Source organism: Rhinolophus hipposideros, assembly GCF_964194185.1.
Source record: "Rhinolophus hipposideros genome assembly, chromosome: 9".
Classification (NCBI taxonomy): domain Eukaryota; kingdom Metazoa; phylum Chordata; class Mammalia; order Chiroptera; family Rhinolophidae; genus Rhinolophus; species Rhinolophus hipposideros.
In genome coordinates this window covers 46,705,289-46,723,692 of record NC_138055.1, presented here as the reverse complement: position 1 = coordinate 46,723,692, position 18,404 = coordinate 46,705,289, and positions in this window count along the sequence as shown.

The following is an 18,404-nucleotide window of genomic DNA, read 5'->3' as shown; positions in this document are numbered from 1 at the left end:
GTGGGACCTCTCACATAATACCAGTTGCAATTTTGCTATTGGGTGATTAATAAAATGCAAAGTAACAAAATGCTTTCTTGAATTCAATAGCCTTTTAAATGAACTTATATTTTATTAACAGCAATAGCTTCTACACACAGTTGAAGACATTAGTATTTATTACATGTGTTAGTGTGATAGTAATAGTATTTATCCCATTGTATGTTTGATTTATCTGACCCTTTTTAGTAACTCCATGGTCCTAAATAGGTTTTTGTTGTTGTTGTTTGTTTGTTTTAGTTTCAGGTGTACAGAACTATGTAATAGTTAGAGATTTCACTCCTCACAAAGTAATAACCCTTCTCCCCTAATTTATTGCCCCTCTGACATAGTATATATCTATTACAATTCCATTGACTCTATTCCCTATGCTGTACTCCATGTCCCGTGACTATATATATATATATATATATATATATATAATATATTATAGTTGACATACAATATTATTCAGCTCCAGCTTCAGGTGTACAGCACAGTGGTCAGACATCTACACTGTCCATGAAGTGGTCTCCCTAATAAGACAAGTGCCCATCTGACACCCTACAAAATCTTTACAACATTATTGATTATATTATCCAAACTGCCTTTCATATCCCCGTGGCAATATTGTAGTCACCAATTTATGCTGTCTAATCCCCTCACCTTTTCCTGCATCTCCACCCTACTCCCATCTAGTAACTATCAGTTTTCCCTCTATATCTCTAAGACTATTTCTGTTTACTTTGCTCATTTCCTGAATAGGTTTCTGACCCACACTTTAGACATGGATTTGGTTCAACTTCCTTGATTTACAGGTGAGGGAACAAGTGATTTGGAACAGGTCATTTACATGAATTGCTCAAGGATACACAGAGTTCTAAGGACAGGGTAGAACCTAGAACTCCGACTTTTAGACCAATTAATACAATTCCAAAATAGCCAAAAGCATTAGACCTATTAACACATAAGGCAAAATTAAATTATAATGCAAATGCTAAATGCTGTGGTATATGAATTCCACTCTTCAGAAGGTACTCTCAGACTTTGAAGTTTCTGGCATATTTGACGTACAGTATTGAGCTGTGTATTACTATTAAAAGTTAAAAATTATTTCCCCAACTTTCATTAATTGAAATGAACAATGCAGAGTTTAGAATCTTATGTATGCTAGATTATATCTATCTGTTTATCTAGATATGCCCAAGCACTTGGTACCATGGTTCAATTTCTTTCACATTAGTTCTTCCTCACTGAAAGTAGGAAAGATGGAATAAAGAAAATAAAAGCCACAATGGCTTGGCATGCAGGAAGAGGAACTAAGAAGGGTCAGGAGGGTAGACGTTTGAGATGGGTGCAGATGGCTCTGTTCCACCGATCCAGCCGAAGGACTGTATTTGAAGTGGCATAATAATTAGGCTCAAAAATTCACCCTCAGTGTGCCCTTCAAAGAAAAAGCTTGGGAGGAACCTTGGGGCAATTCATTTCTGAGTTTTCGGCCTCTGTAGAGTACAGCTGCAGATGAGCAATCTCAAGGAATCGGTTTTCTCCCCTTTGAGAACTAGTACGGCATACTTTCAGATTAATCAGCCCTGGTGAAAGCAACTTCCCTTTAAATTCATATCAGCTATTCATTTTTTATAATTAAAGCCATTACTCTCAAAACTACAGAATAAAATTATAATTAGGCCTCATTTTCCTGAACTTACATATTTCTAAAAAAAACTGTGTTATTGTAAGATAAAATATCTGTGAACAGAAATTTAAAGTTATCATACATAGATTTGAAACTCTGTGTATCTTTTCTTTCAAATAATGCAAACCAGGAAAATGAAAATGATAAACACATTGAAGAATTAAAATGCAGTTACCCCTTCTTTCATTAAATATACAAAATATTTTCTTTCTTGATCTGTGGATGAGTTTTACAATTAATATAAGTTTGATTCAGATGAGACAAAGGTTTGGATGGTATTGTTTGAGAGCACATTTAACATATAATCTCATATATAACAGACACTCCATTTTGTCAATCAAAAAGACTTTAAATATTGTTAAAGGAGATGGATTTAAACAAACAGCCACTTGCTGACACTTAAGATAAGCACTTTGGAAGTGTATAAGAGAGTGTAATGTTATGTTCTGGCATGGAGCCAGAATGTTTTATTTTCTTACCAACATTTTATTTCCCTGAACTCTAAAAGAAGTGACAGGTTATTTTGTCTGTAATGGTGGTTATTTTCAACTTCAAAAACTTTTCTGTGATCTTAAAACCTTATAATTTGTTCACAGTTACAAGTTAATACAGGCACTGAGCAGCATCTGTATGTAATTTTAGCTGAGAGATATAGTGGGAACTTCTAGCCCTTCCAAACTTATTTCATTAGACATGCATTGTCTAGAACAAGTCTGCTGCAAGTGGAGTACTGAGTTAGCTTTAAGTCCAATTTATTGTTGGAAAGGTGGACACTTATGTGTTTGTTGGGGTCTTAGTGGCGTCTCACATCAGTCTTATTCTCTGTTACATGGTGAACTTGGAAGGAGGAAAGAAAGGGAAGAAACACTTGGAGAAGAGCTTGTGATACCAGGCTCTGTAGTAGTGCTTTCTTAAGTCTGAAGAAAAGCTCACTTCTCCTTTGACACTACACCTTTTCAGTTATCCCTTTGCGGGGTATCGCCATGACACTCTCTCTTTGGGTCTGCCCTTCCCGGACAGGGACTGGTCCCTTCTGGCTTCTTCCCTCATCTCTCTTCTTCCAGGCATTTCCCTGCAGCATGACTAACTATCTAGAGACGCAGAATTTAATATAAAGTAGTCTGAGAAGAGAAAAAAAATAAGCATTGTGGGCAAGGCTCCTCAGATCACACCGAGACGAACCTGGCCTCATGTAAGAAATTAATCCCATGGTTGAAGTGAGGCATAGAAAATTTTGAAAAGAAACCAAAGGAGTTTCTTTGTAAATAAGAGTTAATTCAGTTTATGTTGAAATCTCAAGTATATATATATTTGTGTATATGTATATATGGAACGAGTTAGGAGGTATTAAACTTCGTAATAAAGTTAAAATTGGAGTCTATTATTTATATGACTTTAGAATATATGTGGGCAGTGTCAATTTAAAGATTACAAGTCACAGAGAAATGACAGAAATTGTATGTATTTTCAAGCTATCTGCTTTATAATAGCTAGTATTTATATTTGCAATTGTGCCTAACTGTGAAAAAAGTTATTAAAGCAAGTCTTACCTGATGTATTATTAGACAAACTGATTAGGTAAAAACCCTGGATGGAATAGCTTTTTTGTAGTAGTGAGAAGGTAACTATTTACCACTTAAAAGCAAACGCAGGGACTCTGCCTGTTATTTTCCACACAAGGTTCTTGCCGACTGGCAATACGGACAGAGAGTGGGGTGCTTTGTGGTGGCAGCAGAAGGCTGGCAGTGAAAAATATATAACAATGCTTCTGTTATCTGTTTCCAATTCTTGCAGCATAGAGCTGGAATCCAGAAAATTTGCCGCCTAGAATAATTCAACTTTTAAATCTGTTGGTGGTTCATGACAATTGTGATTTACTTTTCTTTAGTATTTCATTCTTTGCCTAGTTTTCATCCCTAGGTATTTGGTTTTTTCCCCTCTCTGCCTTAATTTCTTTGATTTTAGAAACTGAGTAGAGATCTGCTTTAGAAATTATTAAGTAAGACTAGTCAGAAACAGGACATACAAAGAAAGATATATGAGAAAGAATAAAAAACAATTTCTAAAATAAGGAGAAGTCAGCCTGAATTTTACAAAGCTTTCTGATTTTATGACTCTCTGACCCCACTCTAATGTTCTAGGAGAGCTTTAAAGCTCACTTCTTGCTCAGACTCTCCTTTGTAGATAACAGGCTTGACATGCTTTAAATATTTATAGTGGGACTCCAGATTGCTACAGAAAACAATGCAACTTCTAGCATATGGACTATGAAGCTAGAATCTCCATTAGTGTCACACACGGTGCTAGAGTGGAAATAAACAGTCCAATATAGGCAAGCCTGGCAAGGCTCAATCAGCTAAATGATGGGAAACATTCATGTATGTCTTCTCAATGTGTTCTATTGTGTGTGTGTGTGTGTGTGTGTGTGTTTTAATGATTTAAGAAAATAATGTTTGTTTAAACAGTCTGAAAACGTTAATAAAGAAAACGTAAACTGAAAAATATAGTTACTACTTCTTAATAAAAGTGTTCTGTCTTTGCTTCTCCCTGTGTCTCTTTGTCTCTCTCTGACACCCCCTCGCACACACACCCTGCTGAGCTTGTCTTTGCCTTCAGTCTCTCCTCCTTCAAACTGTCTTTCTCTGCATGACAGTGAACATGGCTGAGAGCAGCAGCTCCAGCATTGTAAACATGATAGTTTCATGAATTTGAAGAAAGACAGGCTTTCTCTCTGCCTGCTTCTGTATATAAAACACACCTATGGAATGATGCTGATTAGCCAAGTTTCAGTCTCGGCGGGGAGGGGGCACTCCTTCACACCAATCCCTGTTGCAAAAACAATGGGACCCTTTGAATGGTGAGTCTGGTTCATGTGCACATGACTGGAGGCCTCGCTAGTGTCAAAAAGTTATAGCAGGGAAGATCAGTTCCCCAACAGAAGAGGTTGCATTTACAAGAGGAAGGAGAAGGGGGCATGTTCAGCAGACAAAGATATCAATATCTACTGTATGAAAAATTAAGGAGATAGTGAGAATTACCAGATACGTTGTTTTTCAACAACTGGTAATGAGATCTTCTACAGAAGATGACAATGTGTTTATTATGTATTCAGTAGACATGTATTAAGTGTCTACATCTGTAATTTTTTACATGCAGTTTCTCCTGTGCTGGGATATAGGAGTAAGGAGTAGGGGAAAGTCAGATCCCAAACTCTTTTTCTGGTGGAGTGGTTTACACATGCTTCCGGTGACGTTTGGTGTGTCCTCCGGCAGCCACAAGGGGTTGTTCCTGTAATTTTGAATTAATTCTGTAATTCATCAGAGGCCACTGCTGCTAACACTTCACAACGTCACATCCCAGCTAGCCTGGCAATTCCATTTTCTCTGAGCCTGTGCACACACCCACCCCACACACAGTTTGCCACTCGGCCTCTCACCTCGTTCATTTGGGCTGATCTAATCATGACTTGGGGGTTCCCATCCTCCCTTTGCTCTGATGCACCTATTCTTATGCTTGCTAATACTTTCACTGTTTCTGTCACTTTGATAGTCAGCTGAAGTAGGAAACAGCCTTCTTTTCTCCAATGAAGTAACTCTTAACTGGCTGCCAAATAGCATCCTTTGCAGTGTCCTAGAGATAAAATTCTTTATTAGTCTCACTTTCTTAAAATGTTTCACCTGAGGCTTCTAAACACAATTGTTGGTAGGAGTTAGTATTACTTACTGTTGATCCCACAAGTTGTTTCTAGGACACTTCTGCCAGAGCCTCGGGAATGAGTCCTAGTACGTCCACACTGATTGCTCAGGTTTATCTCAAGACCTTCCTCCTCACAGGTTAGGTTTGCTTGACCCTGGAGTTGTTCAAGGGTCTTAGTCACTGCTCTTTCAAGCAGAGTCTTTGAGCTTGCACGCAATTAGAATCTCAAAGTCCTTTTCTTTTATTCTTTGACATGTCAGAAATTTACAGTGGATGTAAATTTTGGTGGTTTTGTCTTGCACCCTTTTGCTACATGAGTAACTATAATATGAAACAGAATGAAATAAGATCAAAAACAAAAGAATACAGAAAAGGTTAGGGGAATGCAGACAAAGGACTAACTGATTCCAACTGGGGGAATCAGGTAACAATTTTAAGAAGAGGTGATATCTGAGCTGAGCTTTGAAGTGTGGATTAGATTTTGATTGGAGTTATGGAACATTTCAGATTGAAAGACTTCTATCAGACATAGAGTGGTGACATCCATAGTAAGTTTGGGGAAATAAGAGTATACAGCCACAGAACATTGGGGGATCAAAATATATTCTCAGAGATCCATTAAATTTTGTTCCTTCATAGTGGGTCCAAACATTAGTCAAAATGGACTAATTGGAGAGTGACTACAGAGTGAGGATTATTGAATCCCATCACTGAATACTGAAGAGTTCAGTCTTAATTGGGAGGGAGCAGGTATCATTAAAAAAAGCCTGAGCAAAGAAGTAATGTGTTTTAGAAAAATATTGAAAGCAATGTAAATGTGGATAAAGAACTGCTAGATTGAGGATAAGGTAACCAGCTAAGAAACTACTGCAGGTTGAGGCAAACCAGTTTATTAAGTCATCCAAATTGAGAGGAAATGGATCATGAAGTAATTTTTGAGGTCAGGAGGAAGGAAAGGGCTGTTCTTCTTTAACTCATACTGCTGCTGTCACCTGGCTGCTGGTAAGGCACCTGCTCAAATGCGGTTCTTCCTCTGATGGAGGCTCTTTTGTGGCTGCCTCTGAGACCCACCCCCATAGGTCTGAGAACTTCTGCATTGTACCATTCTCTGTCATGGACAATAATCTCTCCAGTTTACCTTTCAGGCTTTTTCCTGGAAGTAGACCCCACTAGTCTTTTTCTGCTGGATCTTCCTCCCCCATCAGCTAATACTCTTAGGCAGAGGCTAGGCAGACAACTCTCTTAGACTGGAATCTGGCTTATTTTATTGATATTTATTTGGTCCACCCAAACTCATGGATCCTGCCAAAGTTTGGAAATGCAAGCTGGCCTTTCCCACTACTGCCCTCTTCTCTCTACTCACCTGGTAGCCAGAGGCACCTGCAGCCACACATCTCCTCCAGACTGCTTCAGGTAAGAGTCATTTACCTAGACTCTCTGCCCCCCAAACTCCACAGATTCGTTAGGTTCTCTCAAGGACTCACACTTCTCTCTGGTATTAGCCCAGGATGAGCCAGAGTTTATGCAGATTAAGAAGGAGATGCCAGTTGACTTTCCCTATGAGTATGCGACCCCACTGATCTATCCAAAGATTCCCCCTTGCCCTCTATCATTAATGGTTCATCCTACTAATTCCCCTAGAAGGAACTTCTCTTCAATAAATCTCTAGCCTTATCTTCCATAGACTGTTAGAGGTGAGGGCTTCCGGAACAATTGAAAACCTCTTACGCAGTTAGTGCCATGATAGTGTGCCTTTTAGATCACAGACGTGGCACCTTTTATCCATTGTCCTCAGATCTAGGGCCTCAGCTGAAAATTGAAGAAAATCAGAGAAATCCTATTCAACATTTTTATATTAACAAGTGTGAATATGAATACAAAGGTTCTCAGGAGTTTGAGCTATGGAGCCAGAGAGCTGAGATTCATTTCAGAATCTGCCACAGTTCCTACAGGTATGACAGGAACTCACAGTACACCTTTTTTTCTCAACCGGAAAAGGGGAATGCTAATTGTATCTATTTTCTGTGATACAATACTGTGAGCATTGCAGGAATTAATACAATTAAAGAGCTTAGGTATTGCTTGTTCATACTAATATTTAGATACTACTTTTTATGTTTTTAGTATTCTCCCAAATTCTTCTTGTTGTGGTCTTTGCTTCTGGCTTCTCTCACATTATGATATTTAGGGAATAGTGAAGATTATTAGAGCATGATTTCTCTCAAATAGCTGAGTTAAAATTATATTCTCCACTTATGTGATGAATTAAATAGATCCATTTCAGTTTGGTCCGAAAATTTAAGATGCAACTTAAGGGTAAATTTCATTCACTGAGTCAATGGATTGGAGTTGGGCAACGTTTCATATACTAGAAATTAACATATCTGGGCTTATGGCTTTCAAGAATGGATAAAAGATTGCTAGGCTGGGGATGAAGAGAACTGCTTTCAATTTATGGTTGGACTGTTAACAGAGTGTGTGAATATAGATGACTAACTTTATTCCCTGGGCCTTTATTTCCACATTTGACAAACGAAGGGGTTTGACAAATGGATGGGAAGATAATGTGGTGAAGAGTGTGAACTCTGGTCACAGAGAGAACTGGGTCTACATTAGTTCTGCCACTTACCAGATCTGTAACCATGAGCAAGTTATTTCACCTAAGAATCATTCCCCTATGTGCAAAAAGAGGATGTTAATAATAATACCTGTCTCTTAGGGTTGTTGTGAAGATTAGAGATTTCACTTAAGTATTCAGCCCAATGACACATAATAAGCAACCTGGCATGTTATTTTAATAATAAATAACTACTATGAGTTTTGGTTTTATGATTAAGTCCATTAAAATCAACTAAGGTTGTGAGATCTGTGTTTGTACTGACTTCATTTCCTGAGGTCAGCCCTCTGTCATTTGCCTACTGTTTCCTTCTACTGCTCACTTGCTACATGAGTTAAATATAATGATCTCCTTTTAGTAAGTGTACGTGGGTCTCTTTTAAATACATAGTCTCATGAAAAAATAACCAATTGAAAGTACATTTATGTCTTTCCACATGCAATTTGCCAGTAAGTAATCTAATTTTACTTTATGCTGTATTTTATATTGACTTCTTTTGTCCTAAACACAAAGATGCCAGGGTTATATTTTCACAGTGGATTGAAGAAATCCATCCATTTAGCATTGATTTCAATAAACATTTATCAACATTTATTAAGTCAGCTATGTGCGTAGCCCTATTAGTTCCTTGAGATGTCAGAAACACATGTTCTCTGCCCTCAGTAGGCTTACAGTGATATTATCCATAAATATGATAAATCTTGGGGGGCCTTTTGAATCTTTAGTATTCATGTATTTAAATTGGTCTTAAAGATTGGCAAAAGCTATGCAATTTCAATTAAGTGGTATAATTTTAGGAATCCTTAGAAGGCTATTTTTTCCTCAGTATCTTCTCTGCTAGGTGGCCAAGTCCCACTGAAGAAAATGGCCTAAACTTGAGTCTGTTGCTACCACAAACTCTTGCGACCTTAGACGGTTTCTCAAGACTCCCTGGCTATCTTAAATATTTTCTCCATTATCTCCCTCTGGACCAAAAGACCTATCAAACCTTCTCAACTTACCTGAAACATATTACCTCCTTCATTGACCTTTCTTTTGAGAAGGTAACTTAGTTACCTGCATCACAGAGAAAATAGAAGTCTGAAAGTGGAATTCCTTGAACTTCTGGCCAATGAATTGACATATTTATTTAAATTGTAGCCCACCCTTTTAGTGGCTGGATATCTCTTCCCCTCCCGACCTTTCCCCCGACCCCCGCAAACCAATACATTCTCCACTTCCCAGGAGCCCATCCTTGCTCCCTTTTCTTCTCTCAGTTTTCAACTGCTTGCTCTCTACTGGCTCTGTCTGATCAGCTTTTAAATATGCTGAAGATACTTCTGTCTTTAAAAAGTTTAGAAAACACAAGCCCTTTTCAATCATGTATCTCTTAGAGACAATTCTCTTCATAACAAAGTTCCTTGAAAGAGTTGTCTAAGCTTATTGTCAGTACCTTTTCACCCCCTGTTCCACTTTCTTTTTACCAATGGCTCCACCAAGGTCATCAGTGACTTACTTTTTGTGAAATCCAATACATCTTTATCACTTCTCATTTTATTTGAACTGCCCCCTCTCCTCATTTGAATATACCTGTCCTTCTGGAAATACTTTGACTCTGAAGTAATCTAATTTTGTCTCTTATTTCAACATTCTCTCCTGATTCTTTAAAACAACATATTGAAATGAACCATCCTAACAGCTTTCCCCCCCGATTCCAGCTGTGATTAATCAATCCCATAGAGGTGGGCATATCTCTATCTTTGCTGTTCTATTAAAATGAAAAAATATGGCGCGTGTGCACTTGCGAGAGAGAGAGACAGAGAGAGAGAGAGAGAGAGAGAGAGAGAGAGAGAGAGAGAGAGAGAGAGAGATTTCTTTGAGTTGCTGGGGTCAACTTTTGAGAGAATTGGCTGGTGGGGATTTGTGGTTACATAGCACTTAGGGACTACTCTGAAAAATAATAAAATCCTAAGTACTATATTAAATCAAAAGAGAGACACAGTGAGAGGGGATTAAAATAAATTCACCTGCAGGGCTTTTTAATAATAATTGCAGAATCATGCTTGCCAGTTCTCACTGATTAATCATAGATGTGGTTTCCATGGTGATTTTATACATAGCTCAGACTCCCAACTCAGCTCCCCCTACCTCCACTATAGCTTATGTTAAATGAATCAGAGCACAAATAAAAATAACTAATAAATATTACAATGTTATAAATTCTGGTCCAGATCCTGGAAAATCACTGTCATAAATAGATAACTTAGCCTATCATTCCTTTGTATTTATTCAAAGAAATGGGGATCTAGATATTTTCAAATTTTCTGAGTCCATATGGCATAAGCTCAGTCTGCATGTTAGAATTTTTGTTTCCTTCTGGAAGAATAGAGAAAAGAGGATGCTAATAGATGATATTATCTGGTCTACATTTCAGCAACAGTTCTATTTTGGATACCACAATCTTTGTTCTTAGCATTATCTCAAAAGGAAGGGAAAGTTAGAATTGCACTTGTTTGTATTTATCTAAAACGATGTGAGAGAAGAAAGACTATAAAATACATGGTTATGTGACATTTTTCACAAAACTAGAACAAATAATCCTAAAATTTATATGGAACCATAAAAGACTCTGAATAGCCATGGTGATCTTGGGAGGTAGCATGCTACGTGACATCAAATCATGCTACAAGGCTATAGTAATCAAAACAGCATGGTATTGGCATAAAAACAGATACATGGATCAATGGAACAGAATAGAGAGCCCAGAAATAAAACCAGGCCAATATAGTCATTTAATCTATGACAAAGGAAGCAAGAATTTACATTGGGGTAAAGACAGTCTATTTAATAAATGGTGCTGGGAAAACTGGACAGATACATGCAAAAAAATGAAACTGGACCACCTTCTTCACCTTCTTACACCACATACAAGAATGAACTCAAAATGGATTAGAGACTTAAATCCAAAATGGATTAAAGACTTAAAAGACCATGAAACTCCTAGAAGAAAATATAGGGAGTAAATTCACAGAATTACCCTTAGTAATATTTTTACTGATACTAGAATATCCCCTTGGGCAAGAAAAGCAAAAGAAAAAAATAAACGTGGTACTACATCAAACTAAAAAGTTTTTTTTTACAGCAAAGGAAACCTGAAACAAAACAAAAAGACATCCTACTGAATGGGAGAAAATATTTGCCAATGATACATCTGCTGAGAGGTTAATATCCAAAATTTATAAAAAACTCATACAACTCAATACCAAAAAAACAAACAACCCAATTAAAAATGGGCAGAGGACATTTTTCTAAAGATGACATACAGATGGCCAACAGACATGAAAAAATGTTCAACGTCACTAATCATTAAAGAAACGCAAATAAAAACCACAATGAGAAACCACCTCACTCCTGTCAGAATGGACATCATCAATAAATCAACAAACAAAAAATATTGGCGAAGATGACAAGAAGAGGGAACCCTTGTGCACTGTTGGTGGGATTGCAAATTGGTGCAGCCACTATGGAAAACAGTATGGAGGTTCCTCAAAAAATTAAAAATAGACCCAGCAATTCCAATCCTGGGTATTTATCCAAAGAAATGCAAAACACTAATTCCAAAAAATATATACACCCTATGTCTATTGCAGTGTTATTCATAATAGCCACGATATGGAAACAACTGAAATGCCCATCAAAAGATGATTGGATAAAGAAACTGTGGTACATTTATACAATGGAGTATTACTTGGCCATAAAAAAGAATGAAATCTTACCATTTGCAACAACATGGATGGACCTAGAGAATATTATGCTAAGTGAAACAAGTCAGACTGAGAAAGACAAATACCATATGATCTCACTTATATGTGGAATCTAAAGAACACAATAAACAGGCAAAAGAAACAGAAATAGACTCAGCGATATACAGAAAAAACTGATGGTTGCTAGATGGGAAGGGGTGGGGATGGGGAGAAGTTGAAAAGATTAGAAAGTACAAATTGTTAGTCACAAAATAGTCACGGGGATATGAAATACAATATGGGGAATATAATCAACAATGTTGTAAAGATTATGTAAGGTGCCAAATGGGTACTGGAATTATCAGGGGGATCACTTCTTAGACTGTGTAGATGCCTGACCACTATGCTATACATCTGAAGCTGAAGTAGAATAATATTGAATGTCAACTTATATATCTATATCTATATCGACATATATATACATATACATATATAGTCACGAGACATAAAGTACAGCATAGGGAATATGATCAATGGTATTGTAACAGTGTATACGATATTAGAGGGGTAGTAGATGGGGAGGGGTTATCACTTTATGAGAGGTGTAAATGTCTAATTATTACATTGTTTTGTACACCTGAAACTAATAAAAATAAAATAAATGATTATGATTTTTGAAAAATGTGGTAATGCATTGGAATTTAAGAGCCCTTATGAATTTTTGCTTGGTGTCACATTCTCATGAGAGCAGACATTTACTTGGCTCTTTGCAAACACACAACTAGAGTCTTATATTTAAACCACTCAGTCATCATCATTTTAGCCTGATACATTTCCAGGGACCTCTCCAGCTAGAATAGACTTGTATTATTAGCTCCTCCCATTGCTTCCAGAGTTTTGTAATTTAAGCTGGACAAAGAGAGATTGCTTCTTTCTTCTTCTGCTCTTGGAATCATGCCATCCTTCCCTTCATTGGCTTGCCAAATGCTCCTTGCCTTATTTTCACCCCATCTTTGTGGTATTTCACCTTATTTTGTATTCAATAATGTCACTGGGGTAAACTTCAAGCCTGGCTCCTGTGTTCTTTGATTTTCTGCCCCCTCCTTTTTTTTTCCTGGCAAAGAATTGTACTCGTTAAATGACAGTGTCCATTTTCAATTCCACACCTCCTTAAAAGAAAGTTATTTTTGCTTTTCCTAAATATAGTATATTATTGCCTTAGTACAGAATTTTAAAAAATCTTAGTGGTAATAATTCTTTAGACTTTTTCTATCCCTAATAGATAACTAGAATTTTGTCTCATTAGCAAAATGAACTGCAGAATACATTACTTATTAAATACTTTGTTTAGAAGGAAGCATTTTATTTATATGGATCTTAGACCATAAACTATTAAGAACTTGTTTTCAGCAATGTTTGTCAAAAAGACCAATTTTCAGGAGCAACACACATCAGTTCATTATATTTTTCAGAATTCAAACATAAGACTATTTAAACAGAAACAATTGTGGAATTATTTAGAAAAACTTATTTCCTATTAAAGGTGTTGACTCTTCAAATTATATTTTATTTTCATGAACTATTAACATTATTCTGTATAGAAAGTCAATTGATGTATTCAGTGTGAATTCACTGTGTCAGAAAAATTCTTCTGTCAAATAATTCTATAATATTTGCACCTCCAACAGGTATGGACCTTAATATGCAGTAGAGTATAAAAGGTCAAAATGTTACAAATAAGATGTTAAATCACGATTAGACCCATTGGAATTCTACATTCTCTTGGGTAAACTTAGCACTACATAGTTTAAAAGAAAACCAATGAATTAGTAATGAATCCTTCAAAATCAAAAGGAAATTATTGTATTTCCTTTTTCCCTCCCTCCGTCCTTCTCTCTCCTTCACTCTTCCTCTCCCCTCCCTCCCACTTTCCCTTCCTTTTCTAACTCATAAATTCAATACCATGTAGTATTTCAATTAAATATAAGTATGTTCTTTGGAGGAACATGTATGTCTCTTCCCTTCCTTTTTTATTTTTATAAGAAAAATTGAATATCTGGTTAAGGGACGGATAATAGCCATGGAAGATATTTTTGTTAGAAATTTCCTGATTTTTTTGACTTGTGAGATTCTAGATATAGGCTCTAGTTATTTAATTAAATTGGGTCTGGAAATAAATATTTTCCCCCAAAAGACTATTCTAATATTTAATTACCTGAGGTTCTTTTAAACTTTTTCCATATAGTGAAACAAACAAAACAAACTTAGTTTTTCATAGTAACATATTTTAATTAAAAAATGTTTTTATGGCATTATACACACATATCCATAGAAAAATGATACATATATCATTATGATATGAACATACACAAGAGTGCAGAGGTATTAACTTTCATAAATCAAAACCACCTTTACTACTAGCACCCAGATCAAAAAAAGAAATGTTATCAGCATCTTAGAAGCCCACTCATCTTTACTCCAGTCTCTATTCTCTCCACTCCAAGGGTTAGCCACTATTTTGACTTCTACCGTGTTTCCCCCAAAATAAAACCTAACCGGAAAATAAACCCTAGCATGGTTTTTCAGGATGACATCCCCTGAAGATAAGCCCTAATGTGTCTTTTGGAGCACAACTTTATGTAAGGTCCGGTTTTATTTTCGGGGAAACAAGGTAATGACATTGAGTAGTTTTGCCTGCTTTTGTATTATTGCATATAGATTGAATCATGTATTATGTACTCTTATTTTTTTTTGGGGGGGGGCGGGTCTGAGTCTTTCTCTAAAGAATATTTTTGTGATATTCACTTATTATATATATATAATATATATATAATATAATATATATATTATAATAATATATATTATAATATATGTTATATATTATATTATATATTATATATATATTATTAATATATATATTATATATAATATTATATATAATATTATTAATATATATTATATTATATATATATTATATATATTATAATATATATATTATAATATATAATATATATATATATAATATATAATATTATATATATACATATAATATATATATTATATATATATAATACATATATAGTTGTAGAGTATACATTTTTATTCTGTCTAGTATTCCATTGTGTGCATATACCACAATTTGTTAATCTATTTTATTGTTGATTGGCTTTTGGGTAGTTTCTAGTTTGGGCTGTTATAAAATAGTGCTGCTGTGAACATTCTTGTACTTGTCTCTTCTTAAACTTACAGATGCATTTCTTGTGAGGATATACTCAGAAGTTACACAACGCATATGTTCAGCAGTTTCTAAAGCAGTTGTAGCAATTTGCATCCCCACCAGCAGTGTCTGAGAGCTCCTATTACACCATGTCCTTGTAACCATTTGGTATTTTCCATCTTTCAAATTTATTCAATCAGTGGGTGTCTGGTAGGATGGATAAATTTAAAAGGGTGTTTTTTATTTGCATTTCCTTGATGACCAATAATGTCAGGCACATTTTCCTATGTTTATTGGCTATTTTGATATTTTCTTTTACCAAATGTATTTCTATGTCTTTTGACTATTTTTCTATTTGGTTGCCTATCTTTTTTTTACCTGAGGAAGTTTTTTCTAATATAGTCTAGATAGAAATTTTTGTGAGATGCATGTATTACTAATAATTTCTCCTACATTTTTCATTCTCTTAACAGTGTCTTGAGCAGAAGTTCTTAATTTTACTATAATTCCATGTATCATTTTACCCATATACTATATTTAGAAACAAGTTCTTTGTAATATATATATATGCATTGCAAATAATTTCTTTCAAATTCTTTACTCTTTTAATGCTATCTTTTGATTAATGGAAATTATTAATTTTACTACAATCCAGTTTATCATTTTTGGTGGACACTTGTATCGTTTTAAAGAAAGTTTTGCCTACTTTATAGTCATATATATGTTATCCTATGTTTTCTTTAAAAACTCTATTGCTTTGTCTTTCACTTTTAGATCTGCCATTGATCTGGAATTGATTTTTGGGTATGGGTGAGGTAGAGGATCACAATTCATTGTTAATTTTTTATTTAAATTATTTAAAGTATCTATTATTGATAACATTATTAAATATTATTATTTACATTATAATAAAATATAATTATATTAATAATATTAAATATTTATCATTAAATCATCATTTAATTATTAGAACTTAAGGAATACATGCTCATCGGAGAGAAAAATGGAGAATAGATATTACTTATGATCTACAGTCCAAGAACACCATGTGGTATGTTTCTTTCTACACACTACTTTTGTTATTAAGTATTAGTTTTATTACTTAATAGTACTATTGTAAAAGTTATTTTTTTTATTCCTCTCAGTTATATAAACTGTGGAAAAGATGTCTAGTTATTTTTCTTGGGACCTCACCTTCATCACGCATGACAAAAAAACAAAACAAATATTCCTAGGATAATATGAGTACCTTTTTATTTTAAGCTTCATGTGTTACTGGCTAACTTCTCAAGTAGACTTCGAGTTTTCCTTCTATGGCAAATTTTCCCACCAAGGTCAGTGAAACACATTATCTTTAATATAACTTGAGGGCCTGCAGTTTGTTTTCTAATTCACTCATTTCTACTTGTATGTTTATTAATTCCTTTATTCTGCGTTCCTTTAATTTTTCCCAATATTTGAATTATTTGCTAAATTTAATTTTTCATGTCTTTTTAAAAGTGATCTAAAAATTTTAAGGTTACAGATTTTCTTCTGAGTCCTATTTATCTCCATCCCACATATTCAGATGTATAGCTTTCTTTTGCTGATCTTCTAAAATATTTTTTCAACATATGTTTACATTTTCTCTTTGACTCAAGCTGGTTTAAAACTTTCTCTGAAAGAACCTTTACTTTTTCTGCTTTTGTTATTTTTTAGTTTTACTATACTATGATCAGAGGATGTTTTCTGAACTAGTTACCCTTTTTGGTATTTATGAATGTTACACAAAGACTTACACAAAAGGTGTATTTTCAAGATACAACTATTTTACTAATTATACTACTTATGTGTTTTATATTCTCACTTATGTTTTTGCCCTTTTTCTGTCATGAACTTATAGATGTCAATTTAAAAATCCTACTACTAATCTGCTCTTTCCTGCATCTCCTTATAACATGCACAATTTCTGCTACTTGGAGATGGTTGCTATGCTATGCAATTATATACTATTTATAACTGCCATATATTTATATCTTTATTTTTCATTTTACTCTATAAAATTTGTATTCTGTTCAGTTATTTAACATTTGTTTCGGTACTCGCTCTAAGTTAAACTTCTGAACTCACCATCACTCATTTTGCCATCATTCACCCCTTCCTTGGTTGGCAGCATTTTGACTTCCAGAAAAATATTCTCTGAGTTCTTGCATATAGTCTGAACTTGAAGGACAGCTTGGCTAAATACAATCTTTGGCTCACATTATTTTTTCCTTGAGCATATGTATTAAGGATATCATTCCACTGTCTTTTGATGTTGAATGTTGCTGTGGAAAATATGAATATAACCTAATTATTTTATCCTTATAAATAACTTTTATTTTGCCTGACTGGCTAAAAAGAAAAATTCTTTATTTTAAAGCCCAGTGACTTTACTAGGAAATGTCTCGATGGTGATCATACTCGGTCAATTCTTTTGAGTCCTTCCAGTATGCAGATTCAGGTCTATTATTTCGACAAAAGCATTATTAACTATAACTTTACATTTGTTCTATTCATTTGTTTGGTTCTTCTTCTTCAGGGTCTACTCCAAATATGTGTATATGGATCTCCAATGCATATGTTTTCTATTTATTTTATTTATCCTTGGTCTGTCCTCCTCCCTCCCTCCCTCCCTCCCTCCCTCCCTCCCTCCCTCTCTCCTTGCCTCCCTCTCTCTCCTTTTTTCCTTCCTTTCTTTCTTCCTTCCTTCCTTCCTTCTTAGCTTCTCCCTTCTTTTCTTCCTCTTCTTATTTCCATTTCAACGTGGTCACTTTCCCCATTTTCCCACATTCCTTATTGCTTTATTCATATTTTCTATTCTTCCTCATGCTGGTTTTAATTTTGTTTTTATTTTGTGAAGGTGTCTTTTCTCCTTTACTTCTTTCCTGAGTTCTACTAGATCATATTTTATTTCTTCCTGTTGTCTTTCTATATCTTCCATAAGTTCCTATATTTCTTATTTAAGGTCTTACTTCAAAAGTAATCTCTTTATTTGTTTATTTTTTAATCAATCACAAAATGTTTGGCCAAAATTTATATCTATTCCATGGCAACATTTTTCTGGTGTTTTTACCTGTAGGTAAGTTTAGGTGTTCTTTCCTACATTTGTTTCTTACAGTATGCAAAACAAAACAAAACAAAACAAAAAACAACCCTTAACTCATGCTTGAATTAACTGGATTTTCCTGGACCAGCTATTTGTTGGGCCTGAGAGGTACAGAGTAGCTGTCTAGCGTCTCTATTTCTCTACTGTCATAGAAAGACACTTCCTACAGCTCTGGCTCCTCCTTGTTATTATTTGCACAGCCTACTTCCTCTGCTTCTTTGGAAAAACTCAGTCCAGAAGGGCTTCTGCTCACATATTCAATCTCTGATTTCCACACAAGGACTATCACTTTCATAAAACAAGGTGAGCAC